The sequence below is a fragment of the Cynoglossus semilaevis genome, chromosome 14 (genome assembly GCF_000523025.1).
Source record: "Cynoglossus semilaevis isolate Cse_v1.0 chromosome 14, Cse_v1.0, whole genome shotgun sequence".
NCBI lineage: Eukaryota > Metazoa > Chordata > Actinopteri > Pleuronectiformes > Cynoglossidae > Cynoglossus > Cynoglossus semilaevis.
The window spans coordinates 8,558,009-8,571,938 of record NC_024320.1 but is presented as its reverse complement, the minus strand read 5'-3'; the positions used below and the strand labels follow the sequence as shown (position 1 = coordinate 8,571,938).

General features: G+C 39.3%; 1 protein-coding gene across 1 annotated transcript in view; it reads right to left on the bottom strand.

Moving 5' to 3' along the window:
- The window catches only part of LOC103389428 (beta-1,3-galactosyltransferase 1-like), a 74,173-nt gene extending 61,158 nt beyond the window's left edge, over window positions 1-13,015 (bottom strand). The window contains exon 1 of the mRNA XM_008324827.3: window positions 12,883-13,015. The gene's annotated coding sequence lies outside the window, so the exon portion shown is untranslated. The remainder of the gene's footprint in view (window positions 1-12,882) is intronic.
- Between the last annotated feature and the right edge of the window lie 915 nt (window positions 13,016-13,930).

Sequence of the window (13,930 nt, the reverse complement as noted above, 5' to 3'; positions counted from 1 at the left end):
TCAAATATACAACTTCCTGCTGGGTTTACAAGATGGATGCAATGGACTTGTTTCCTTAAATTGACATGACAACATGACAACAATACAACTGCTGTTTTATTAAAGTTAAACCCAAGAGTCCACGTCCTGTTGTCTTTCAGAACAAGGAGCCTCAAAATGGTGGCGGTATTGAGAATACCCGTCCTGTGTTACTTTGTTCATTTCAAGGCCCTTTAAAAAATGACAAAAAAAACCATCTGTCGATTTTAATTTGGTGGCCCCATGGCCCTAATAATTACCCTTCAGCCTCACCATCAACGTTGTGACTCATTGATTTCCATTTAAACAGCACAGCCTTCTACCTGGTTAATGCAGTCAAGTCAAATCAATAGCGTAAATGCAGTTTCACAGTAGAAAAGTAAACTGCTGTGACCGTCAGAACACAACAGAAAGAATTAAGAAAACCTGAGGATTAACATACCTCTAAGAGTGATTAAACCAAACACACTTCTATGATCATGACTTCATGGCTGCTGCTGAGAGGAAACATCCTCTACTGTGATCGTATGTGCCTCTACAGGGACACGTTTAAACAACAAATTAGCAAAATAAATATGTGGTACGGGGAAAAACAGCAGGTGAAGTTGCCCTGATAGACTTTGATACAGTTTTTGTATTTGTTGTTTCTTTGACCATATAGTAGTAGTAGTAGTATACGAAGTACATTGACATAGGTTGATTAGTGTAAATTATAATGATTACACTGCAGAAAAAAAAATTGGTACAAGCTAATGCAGTGGCAGAAAAACGGTGGCACAAACTGAGGCCCTCTGGGGCACAAGCTCACAGTCAAAACACAAACTATATTTTTTTTTTCTACAAAACTAACATGCAATGTCAAGTTTTCAAGAGAGAAAGCACACTGTTGGACTCAGTATTCATTCAAGAATTTTACTGAATTTCACTTTAACAAAGTAATCTTCTAGTATGAAAAGAAAGCAGCTGCTGAAATGAGGTTCAACATGAGGAGCAGAGGCAGCAGCAGATCAAGGTTCTTCTTTTCAATGTTTAAACACAGCATCTGTTCTAACCAGAAGGTCAGATCAGCAAGCGTCAGTCAGTCAGTCAGTCAGTCATTGTGAATATTTTTCTCCTGCTGCAGCAGAGAGGAGAGCATTAACAAGACCAACTGGGATCAGATCAGGAGATCATTAAATGTGGCTGCTTTCACACTCACTTTGGTTCATATCCAGATGAGGAGTAAATGTCAAATCTACATACGGGACTCCACCGATTAAGATTCTCAAGTTTACATCACCTTAAGTCATTAGCACAGCATCTTGTTAGTGGTAGATCCACGATGTTCTGTGTGTTGTCTTCACACACCGTGGTTCAGCAGTGGTGAGTCTATAATTAGGCCTGCGAGTCAAACACATGACGATGGGAAAAGTGTAGTCAGGTCCACATGGAACTGGGAGCAGATGGTAACTGACATCAAGTATTCATCCAGTCAGGTGTAAATATCAGCTCCAGACTACAGCAGCAGCAGCAGCAGCAGCAGAAGAAGAAGAATATGGTTTCTATAGAGTAGAGGAGTCAAAGCTGTTCTCCTGACGGAGAGACTGACGGAGCTGCTCTCTCTGTGTTTCACTCATTTAACTCAGGAACCACAGAGCAGCAGGACTTTGCCTCCACATCCTCTTCCCTGCATAAATCTGAGTGAGTGTGAAACCACGCAGGGTTTCAGTGAAGAGGATTAGAGTCAGGAGAGGAGGAGGAGGAGGAGGAGAGTTAGAATTAAATTTACAGAGATTTTTTTTCTACCCAGACTTTATTATGTGCTGTGAAAATAAAAAGAACAAAAGCTGCATTTTTATTTTTCAAACAAGAAAAAAACAATTTATATAGTTATTTTTCAAGCTGTTATTTTGGAAGCTACAAGATCAACATTAGGCTCCGCATGAACTTTTTGAAAAATAACAGAAACACATCAGTTTTATGACTCTGGAAGGTTGGACCTTCATTCAATCGATAGATAGACATATAGCGATATATATCTATGTAAATACAGAGACAGAAGGAGAGAGGGAGAGACAAAAAATTTCACTATTTGAATTAAATGTATTTAAGGAGCAAATAACCCAACTCCCATGTAACATATAACTGCATCAGTGAACACACCTCTAGTGTAGTGCCTGGGGACGTGAATGAACAGACCAACACTGTTCAGCTAACATACCGAAATGACATTGATAGGGGATGATAACACCGTAGTGGCCTATAAGGACTGTGAACTGGAAAACGCTTTCATGTTGTACTGTATATATTCTGCAGGGCTGCTAAGCTTGCTTGCTAACAGCAAAACAACACCTTTTAGGCTAAGGCTTAGAGCACACTCTGTTGGTAACTACTGTTATTTCTTTCCAACAGTTGTATAAATATGTATATGATTGAAGGAGATGCTCTCTTATAATTACATGCGCCTTTGATTTGTTGTTAATTCAAAAAGAACTACTTTCCGATCATGATCAAATTTAGCACAAGTCATGAAATAACCAGCATCCTCCGTCCAATGACAGTAATGTTACTGTCTGTTTTCTTGGCTTCATTGTTGTTACTTTGTCGTTTTCATGTTGTGCTTCCCCTGTTTATGTTCAAATCCACTAAGCGCTTTGACAATTGCATTACTGTGCCATGTTGTTGAGCTTCAAATCATCACAGTTTTGTGTTGTTTGTTTTGAATATTCCATCTGTGCCGACTGAGTCATAGAAAGACTTTGAAGTCTCAGCTTCAGCCACTGATATTATCAATGATCCAGTAAAATCTGGGCAGCATAGATAGAGATGATCACGACCAGGCTGAGCGCTGGGAAATAGAAAGTAGCAGCCAATCAGTGGAGGCCTTTCAAGGGAGAACAGATGCAGGGGGAAATTCTACAGACTGCCATCGTACAACAAGCAGACATTTGGAAAGATTGACAGAGTTGTAACTCTGCAGGCTGACACTAGTAAAATCCAAAGTGTTTCATGATTGTTTCATAGAAACTATTGATTTACATGGAAACGGTCAACAGGAAAATTGTGCTCTGTGAGGATTAACATTATATGCTAGGTCTGAGAATTATTTTGAAAGTATAATTTCTGAATATTTACTGTAAGTTCATGCTACAGTGGGTTTTCCATCGCTGCTGGAAAGAGCAGAAGAGATCAATAGACTGTGAAGAATGTATTTTTTAATATCAGGAACAATGAGAGGAGCAGTTTATAGGTTCGTTTGTAAGAGAGTTTTTGAGTCTGAGTGTCTGTGTGAGAGATGATTAGAAGTACTACATTACTGAATATATGTCAGGACTTTTCTCCAGGAATGACTCCAATAAAAGAAAACATTGCATCTGAAAGTGTGTTTTACGTCACACAAATTTGAGGTTTGTTAGTATTATTGTCTCTTTGGTAGAGTCAGACTGGAGCCTCAGTGGCTTTCTCAGCTCTAACAACTTGTGCCTGATCTCAGACGTCAGCACTCTGTCTCAGGAACCTCCAACTATGCTTTTAATTCAGCTGCTAAATAAAATGTTAATTTAGGCTTGGGTTGACATAATCTGCCCCCGGTGAGGTTTGTCATTTTAATAAGTCACAGACACGGCAGCTAAAAGCGAGAGAGTGTTAACTGATATTCATGCTATCAGTCAAATTTACTAATAATACCACAAAATAGAGCAAGGCTTAAGAAACGTTAGTTTTTGTTTTTTACAGCTAAGGTCTTCATTATACTGTAAGGATGTAAGTTTAGGAACATTTAGAAACACTTTTGAGGATAGGCATTAAAGCTGTCAGTTCTGTAAAAATTATTAAGGTCATTCAACAAATAAAACCATACACTTAAGGCCAAAATGATTCATACCCCTGTCAAATACAAAGAATTTCTTAATTTCTTCAGTTACATATTAGTATTTCACTTCAGATTTTACTTAAATAGAACACATAAGAAAGTATGAAGCCATAACCAATATATTTAAGATAGACAGTGTAAATAAACATGGGTTTTACAGGATGAAAAAAAAAATCACACTCCATAATTATTCATACCCTCTTTTTTTTAAATCACAGCCTCCGAACGATTTTTCTAATTGCTCACAAGCTTCTTGCAAGTATCGGCAGGAATTCTGGACCGTTTCTCCTTTGCAAATGTTTCCAGATCTTTGAGGTTGGAGGGTTTCCGTGGAAATCCCTGGAACCATTTCTTCAGCACCCTGGCCATATGCTTCTGATAATTGTCCTGCTGATAGGTCCAACGCTCCCTCAGGTTCAGGTTCTCTGCTGCCTGCTGGAGGTTTTCTTCGAGAATCTTGATGTACTGATTCTTTCCACTTTAACCAAGTTGCCAGGCCCATTTGCAAAAAAGCATGATGGTTCCACCTCCATATTTAACAGTAGGGACTGTGTTTTTTGGTTTATAGGCTTAACCCCTTTTTCATCAGATGAAAGCCACATCTCTGTGCCCAAAAAGCTCAATTTCCATGTCATCTGACCATAGAACAGACAACCAGTCGCTTTTGTCTTTCTTTAAGTAGGTCTTTACAAAAGTCAGACGAGCTTTACCATGCTTTGGTTGAAGCAGGGAGTCTTTCTTGGTCGACGTCCATTTTGGTGCAGTATCCGCTGGAGTGTCTGCCTTGATAGAGTCACACCACTTGAACTCAGTTCCTTCAGGACAGCCTTGGTAGTAGTATTTGGATTGTTTTCAACATCCCGCTTGATCCTTCTGGCAAGCCAAGGTGTCAGTATTGACTTCTAACCAGGACCTTTGAGGTTTTTGACTGTGTGAAATTTTTGGAACTTTCGGATGATACGTTGCACCGTTGCTACTGGCACCTGAAATTGTTTGGCAAATTTTGTATCCTTTCCCTTCCTTTTGGCATTTACAATGCGTGTTCTCAAGTCCTCACTGAGCTTTTTGGTCTTTGCCATGGCAAGTCTTGTGTTGACTCAAAAATGACTGAAATGTCAAGAGCAAGTCGACAACCAAGTTTATATTCCGAAAACTGACAAAACAAAATATTAAACACTTTAGACACTTAGAGACGATGGCTAGTTTAAATATCCTTTGGCTAGCGGTCTTAGTATCACTGGGGTATGAATAATTTTGGACATGGTGACTTTTTGTCAAAGTTTAATTTAACACCTTTCACAGTGTTACCTCACATAACATAGCTGCTCATGGTTCCAGACTTGTCCGCATATATTATTTATGTCAAATCTGAGGTGAAATACTAATGTGTAACTGAAAAAAATTAGGAATCCCTTGTATTTGACAGGGGTATGAATAATTTTGGGCATTCATACCCAATACCCAATACATATATATGTTTGTCCATCCATCCATCCATTTTCATCCGCTTATCCGTTTCCGGGTCGCGGGGGCAGCAGTCGCCACCCAAATCACATTGCACCGTACTTTAGAGATATGAATGCCAATGGGAGTCTTATACAGTATTTACAAAAATTAAATTTAATGATTAGAAACAGCATCATTGCTCTGAAGATATCAAGAATGAGCAAATTAACCATTAGCAGAGCTAAAGGTTAGCCTACAGAATGAGTTATCTAAAATACAGGTACAACAAATGTGACAAGGCCTTTGTCACAATGTGACAAATGTGACACAATGTGACTTTGTCAAATGTGACCTTTAGAATTGCCCTTGAAACTGGTTCAATGGGTGCAACAGACGTTTCATGTAGACACTAATGTGCTTGTGGTGTAATACTGCACAATGAACTTGTGTTAATGGTTAGCTGTTTACAACGAAAACATTAAAGAAAACAAACAAACAAACAAACAAAAAAACAGGCATTGACACACATAGACATGCTTTTGAAGGAAACTGTGGGGAAACAGTTTTGTCAGAACTGCTCTCTTTAAGACTCCTGTTCAGTGAAAGCAGGAAAATGTCACAGCAAACGCGGCACAGTGACAGATTCTTCCTGTGGCCTGCCCTGACAGCAGTGCCCACTAAGAAGCGCGTCAAACAGCTGAAATCCTGAATGAGCTACTAAGCTAACACTCCTTTTTCTCTGGTCTCCTCTGCACAAACACCATCAATCACTGTCACATGCACTTCACCTCATCCTGGAGAATCCTGTAAATCCAATTCCAATCAGTCCAGGATGAAAATATGATGTCATTAAAGAGAGCCGGCTCCTGGCTGCGGGGGTTTACTCGTCCATGCTACAGGACTGAATAGACCCGGGTTCTTTAGTGTGGAAGGTTAAAAAGATGTATGGACTAATAACAGCCCAGATGGCTTCACATATAAAGAGCCATTTAATCCACACCTATTAAGACTATAGGTCTCTGACCCAGAGTCTGCCATGTTATAAACTGCTACTGACAAGCAGCAACAGGAAACCTAGATATATAAAGATATATGTACACAGTAAACAGTGGCCAATGAAGGAAATACAGGTTTTTACTAATGACAATTTTGATGAAAAGTGTTCCTAGTGTTTCAAAATTATGGCTACTTTTAGCTACTTCAACATCATTACCGTTGGATTGTGTCATAGTGTGTCATAACTTTATCTAACTATGTCTGTTTGCTATTTCACCGCAAAACATTTGCTTCTTATTTCTAAACTAACGTAGTTATTTTCTGACTACAATAACATTTATTTTTTCAGGTTTTCCAGAGTTGAATTCTTTCTTCGTACACAGTAGCTCCGTCAGCAGATACTTTTAGATACTTTACCGTATATTAGCAGTGCTGCTTGTTAGCCGACAAAGTTTAACTAACATTTACTAAAGCTTCACTCTTTCATGTATTTGATAATTGCTGCTACATCTTGTCATAAAACCTAGCTATATTTTTTTCTAATTTAACATAGCTATTTTTGGGAACCTTTTTTATTTAATCATTTATCTTTGAATACACGCCTAGATTTCTGGCCTACCTTCATGCTATCCTTACCTTTTTGTCTTCATAGTAATCTATATCCTTAGCATTTTTGGGGGTCTTAACTAATATTTCTTTATAGTCATTTACATTTAAGCTTGTAGCATTGGGGGTCTTAACTAATATTTATTTGTAATCTACGCTCTAGTCATTTACATTTAAGCTTGTAGCATTATTATGATTTGCTTTATATAATATATATATAAAAGGTTAGATCTCAAATTTACACAGACTCTTTTTGGCTACTTTAAAGAAAAATTAAGCTGATTTATTTTGAAGCAACTATGCTTTAGCTAACTTGACTTTTAAATATAAATGTTTATCAGCTTCTTTTCCTCAGAAGACCCATTTAGCAGTTTGCTGGGTTTTTTGGCTTCTATTGTTTGTATTGTTTGTTAGTTACTTGATTGAATGTTATGTAACAGACACCTGCAACAACGTGACTGTCTGGCAAAAGACACAGAGATGCACAGAGAAGTAATATTTGTTGATGTTTTCTAAAAGTTATATGTACTTAAACATGGACATTATAACATTACCATGTAATTCATGTCATTGACACTGGTTTTAACAAGAATTAGGGACGTTTCATTGTGAATAACAGATGAACAAAGATGCCATTTATAGGACAGGTTGAAAACCATTGATTTTTGAGGAAATTACAGGCACCGCAAGAAAGGAAACACAGATCCCTAACAACATCACAGCAGCAACATATTGATCCGCAATCGCTGCCATTCCCGTCTCTGCACGGACCAACACACAGAGGGATGATGGGACATTATGAGGCTATTACGCGTGATCCTTGATTCTGGAAAATAGTTTCTCGATCTGATCTGATCGATCTGATCTTGGAGCTTCTGTGACAGCAGAAGAAAAATAGCTGGGTTTTACAATAGACGTGTTCTTTTATCTGACTCCTGGCGGCTGTCAGAAGAAAATGTGGACGTCATATAGCCATTTACGCAAAGCACACATAGGTACTTTTTTGGAGGGCTTTACTAAATAATTACATCAATCAGATTTCTTTATCATATTTTCATTATTCTCTGTAGAACACATCAAACAACTTAAATATCAAAGCTAATAAACTAAGCGTGTCAGTCTAAAAAAGGGCATAGCGACTCAAAACTATCTACAGCACAAATCAAACTCCCACAGGAACCACTGACAAGATGTGTGTAGGTGCTGGTGGTTTACACTCCTCCAGTAATGTCAACACAACAAGCTCATTATGATAACCAGAACATCACACCATTAGCCATGCTAGTGTGATAACAAAAGACAAATGAGAGGAGGACTGCCCACTTCACATACCGCACAAACGTTCTCACAGAGAATGGTACAACATAATACTGGCTTCAACCTCGATCGCCGTAGGTTACAGCTGGACGAGGATTCACTCTCATAACCCGACTTTCCTTTGCCTTCCCTTTTACACTTCTGGTGCAATTACATTTCTAAGACTGCAGTCTCTTACTGGGTACTTCCACTTCCCTACTCCAATAGGCTGCAATACAAAACAAGTAGAAACTAATGGTAAAAAAATGAACAATTAAACTTAATGTTAAGAAGTCCTAATGTTTATCTGTAACACTTCAACACACCTCTTTTTAGGCTTATTAATTTAATCAGTTATTTCCCCTCTTTATTGTTAGCATCATCCACATCAGCTACAGGAAGTGAACATGACCAGCAGAAAACATACAGATCTGGGACATAAACTTCAGGTAAAAGGGGAACCAACGTAAAGAAGAAACGAGTTACGAAGCAAAAACAAAACTTTACAGAGATGTTGTCAAAGGTAATTGCACAGAATCACCGCAGCAGCCTGTGCAGCGAGACGACCATTACAGCTACAGAACACAGAACTGCACCCATTATTTTGTAGACATTTAGACGTGTTTTCAATTTCCATGTTTTTTCTGCGAGAAGTTGCACAGATAGGTATTTTTGTACATTTTAGCTCAAAGACATCTACGGATGCAGAAAAGGTTACTTTAAATATTCACAATTTCCAGAACAAAACAGAGAGAAATGTCCACATGACAGCTGGAACTTCCTACACCAATAGTTTTATCCCATCTCTGCGAATGTGGAATGTGGGTGAGCAAAAGCAATTCTCTAATGTGGGATGTGGTGAAGTGAGAGGTGTGCGGCATCTAATTTGGACAGAAAAAGTTTTCTCTATGACATGTGGATGACTTCACTAGTTTAGATCAGTGTTTCCCAAACGTTTTCTCTGGGGACACATTTTAAAGGTCACAAACGTTTGCGACCCAAGTCCATAGACGTTATTCCTAATCTCCTGGGAAACACGATGTGAGACGACCCAAAAAAAACCCTCTTGCGACATACCTGAGGGTCGCGACCCAGTCTTTGGGAAACAATGGTTTAGATGATCGTCCAAAAAGTCAGAGAATTTTATAATGTGTGGTCCATCACAGACCCAAACAAGATTACGCTATTGTGGTACAAAATGATAGTCTTTGACTATTTTGGGGGTCCATGTGGGCTAGATTGTATACTGCTGATGTAAATTGGTATTGAATGATCATTTTCAGCATGTCCCCTTGCGATTGCTACAGTGGTAGTCCGCACAGTGATTTCGCAGTTTTCACAGTGGATGCCCCTGAACCTGGGTTTTGAGGAGTGGGTGATGTTAAACCAGTGGTAGACTGGAGTCCTACCACGAGCTAAGGCTGTGAATAAGTGAAGCAAAAATCAAAATTGTAACAAGGTTAAATCAGTGTGTGTGTGATCTTAACGGTACCAACACCATGAACTGGTTCAAAGTGTTTTCACCAGGAGATCAGTCTGACCAAACCGGTCGGAGCCTGTTTTTATTGTCATTGCCAATGAAATCATCCATGTGTGAAAACAGCAGCACTTTGCGTGTATGCCTAATTAAAATTAAACCGCTGTATTTCTTGTCACAGAAGGTGATTACAGTACAGTGGGACAGTTCTGAAATTAAATGGACCCCCACCACCTCCCCACTCTATCTCCCTCATATCACAATGTGGCTACGTGCCAGAGCACAGGCTTAAATGAGAGAATTTGGCTGCTGGTCCACTTTAAAACAAGCCAGTGCAGTGAAGACTGAGTGTCACAGTGATCACAACAGCTTAGCTCCACTGAGGATTTACTTTGCAGTGGGTGAGAGAGCCTTCATGTAAGCTCTTTAAGAAAGTAGTGTGTAATTCTGAAATATGAATAAATAAAGTATTAGAGGATCCGATCTGGAGGAGGAGGATGTAGTCAAGGTGTGTGCCACAAGCTGAAAAGTACTCCTAATCCGTGAGTCAGAAATGGATACAGAGAAGGACTCACAGGCAGACTCACTCTTACTCACTCACTCACACATAGACTCACTCTATATTAGACACTAAGTGTCCACCAATATGTCATTAATTTGAGTTTATCTTTTAGCTAACGCTGGTCTCATTGATACTGCCCATTCATGAACTTGAAGAATCAGATGGTACGATATAGGACACAGTACAATATATTGTGATACACTGCAGTATTACAGCCACGATGATTTATTTACTTTTTCATATTAATTCCATATTTCATAATTTAATTGTATTAAAACTGTCAGAACAGTTAACACACTTTTTTTTTAATTGGATCGACATTTCAAGAGAAGAAATAAAAGCTAAATAAAATGTACCAACCCCAAGAATATTTGCATGTTAATTAATATAAAAAAAAGATACAGTGCTGTAGAATATCAATATAATGTAACATGAAACGAAATATCGTGACATAGCAGCGTATCGATATTTTCTTATACCCCTAGTTGTCTGACGTATAACAGAAATTTGCTCAGGAAATACAATGCTCCACCTGACAAATGCGTTGGAGTTGAGGGTGTTACAGAGGTCGGACATTAAATCTTATTTTTTTCAATTACATTCTGAAATTTCAAGAGCCCTCCTGGTCTTTTTGCTCTCGTTGCCTTTGCTACTTTCACAGACACTGTAGGTACCATTCCTGTGGATGATTAAAAGCACAAGCCTTATAGATTTTCCTGCTACATGTTAAGTGACATGGATTAGCAGCCAGATCCATTGGTGGACTAGAGATTAGTCCACAAAGTGCACAGCATTTGGTGAAAGACGATGTTTTTATCTGCTGCTGTGAATTTATCTGGTCACTCCCAACCACCCACCACATCACACACGGGCAACTGTTCTGTGATGGTACGGTTTTGATGACCACATCAAGACCTTCCTGATTAACAACCATACACTCACAACCTTGAAATAGAAATCAGTGACATTATCAATCACACCTTTTAATTGAAATTTCCTTTTTTCTTTTTTTTTTTTTGCTGTTTCTCTTTTCATATACAATTTGCATAAAAAGAAAAAAATGCTAATTTTGTCACTCCTTTTGTTAACTATCACTTATTTCTGATCTAATGTTGCAATTTATGTTAATGACCATTAATTTGTTTAATCTTCACAATTAAATTTATCTTTTTTTCTACTTCTGGCTATAAAACACAAAAGTTTTAAACAATAGAGAGACCTATTTTCACCAGAGATAGTAGAGTTTTACACCCTTGGTTGTATAAATCAATTACCCCCCAATATTTCACACTGTGAAAAACAGTGTAGCGCTGCCAAAAAAATACAACATGTTGGGTTTCCTGCCCAGGGCCAAAAGGTGCTAACCTTCCACTTGAAGAATGACCTGCTCACCCTGAAAACTCTTATCTCTCACCACGTTTATGTGTTTATATAAAATTTTACTTGATTTTTACTACAGTTTAAAGTATCAAGGAGAGACTGAACGGTCATGACAGAGACAGGGTCCAGGAGCCAAATTTGAAAAACTGGTGTTGGTTGTGTTGGTTGCACTTTCTAAAACCAGAAAGAAAACCCAAACTACCTGAACTCACAAATAATAACTGGCATTGAAACAACAAGAAACTCTGGTGACTGACAAGAAATAAATTAGAGGGAATATATTGAAATCTCAGTTGCATGGTCAAGAAGACAAATTGTGAGGTTTAGTGGCACTGACTTTTACAGTATTGGTTTCATGGAACTTTAACAGCAGTGAAAATGGAAACAGAAACTATATGTCTGGGTATTATGACGTTTCTCAAAATCCCCACACCCCAAATCCCTGGTGACATGCAGCAAGATTTGACTCCAAAAAGGGGAAACTCTGCATTATGGCTAGTTTTACAGTCCAGTGTTGATGAGGGTTTTTCTTTCTTTTTTTCAGGTGGATAAAATTCCACACTATACATTTTTGACAAAAGAGCTTTTCTAATGATGAATGACGCACAGACGAAAAGACTGCTAATCACTTTCCAACAGTTACCCTTTTCACAAATCGAGTCCAAAGACTGAATCAGCAACCTTAGCAAAGGTTAAGTTGTTATAATGCTGTCACCGTCAGCAGTGATTAAGAATTTGCTGCCCTCCGTTCCTCTGCCTTAATTCCTGAGCTTTCTCACCATATGAAATGCTGCCACCATCAGTGAGATTTCAGGTTTGTAAAGCACTGTGTGAAATCCTTTTCTTGGACATACCTCTGTGATGTAAACCTGCCACCCAGGAAGCATTGGATCAACCAAAAGGAAGGATTTTTTTCAGAGGACATTGGTGAATATTTATAATAATAAATAAGAGATTTACAATACCACTTTAGAGGAAGTAAAAAGAAAAAAGAAAGGCCTTGAGCTACTGTGTAGTCTTCAGTCAAACACTCATTTTCTCAATGGACTTTGGATGGAATATAAAGATTAATAACTTGGGATTTCAGCCAGAGAATGAACATGAAGCTGTAAAAACTGTAGGATTAGTCTAGTGAGGTGGAAGACACGTCTTCTAAACTCCACTCCACCAGCATCAGTGCTGCCTTCATTATTAGGATCAGACGATCATCGTAATGGAAGCCTTCATTTGGATTTGTGTCAGTGAACTCACCATAGTCCGCGACCCAACAGTAGATCCCGTGTCTTCATGACACGAAACGCTGACTTTGTTTTTCGTTTTTCTCTATCTTGGTGCAGAAGAGCAGAACCCGCGGAGAAACTCCACTTTGCAGCAGGTGTGTGTGTGCTCAGTGCTGGCACACTGACTCTCCGATGGATCCAGTTAGAAGTTAAAAATCACGGTCACCATGTGTCGATTTCTGCAGTGTCTCAGTTTGGTTCCTGGCGCTGGTTCTTTAACCATGAATGTGTAAGTGATCCGTTCACCCTGTTGGACCGCAGACCATCAGCAGAAGACAGACACGACCGTGTGTCCAAGTTTCAGCTGTCCTTTGTCACCACAGGAACGGGTGCGTGGGTCCGTCCTCCACAGCATTAGCTGACAGGGAACAGAGGTGAGGATGGGGGAGACGGTGATGTACAGCAGCGCAGGATTGTCTGTTCAACTTCCATATCGAAGCTGTAACAGCGGCAGTGGAGAGGAGACGAACCCCGAGGAGGAGCAGAGCGCACGAACCGAACGCACCCCAAAACCTCCACAAAGTGTAGTGTACAATTAAAAACACCTGTCTCTCTACTGAGTCCGACTGCCTACCTGATTCATCGACTAACTGGCAGTCGTACGGCGAGATTTCACAGATGCTGAACTGCAGACACAGCTTCAAACCGCGGAGCTTCTCTGCTCTGCTCTGACTGCGGTCTACCGCGAATCAACCTCCAGGACCGAGGAGGGGGGAGAGAGAGGGAGAGAGAGCGAAGTCCAATGAGCAGAGAGGCAGAAACAGAAAAACAGATACAATAGAATAGATAAAATAGAATACACGCGGCTCTAAAAAAATGTTTTTTTATTTTGTCAAACATTTTTTAGGCTGCTGTTCAGTGATGATTTTAGGTCCTGTGGTTGGCCACGTGGTGGTGGTGTGGTGGTGGTTTGTGCTGATGGAACACAGCACTAAGGTCATCAGCTTGAGCCCCTAAGGTCAATGTGTCTGTTTGAATGTTGCCCAATATTCTGTGTATATAGATGCAGGGCTCCCAAC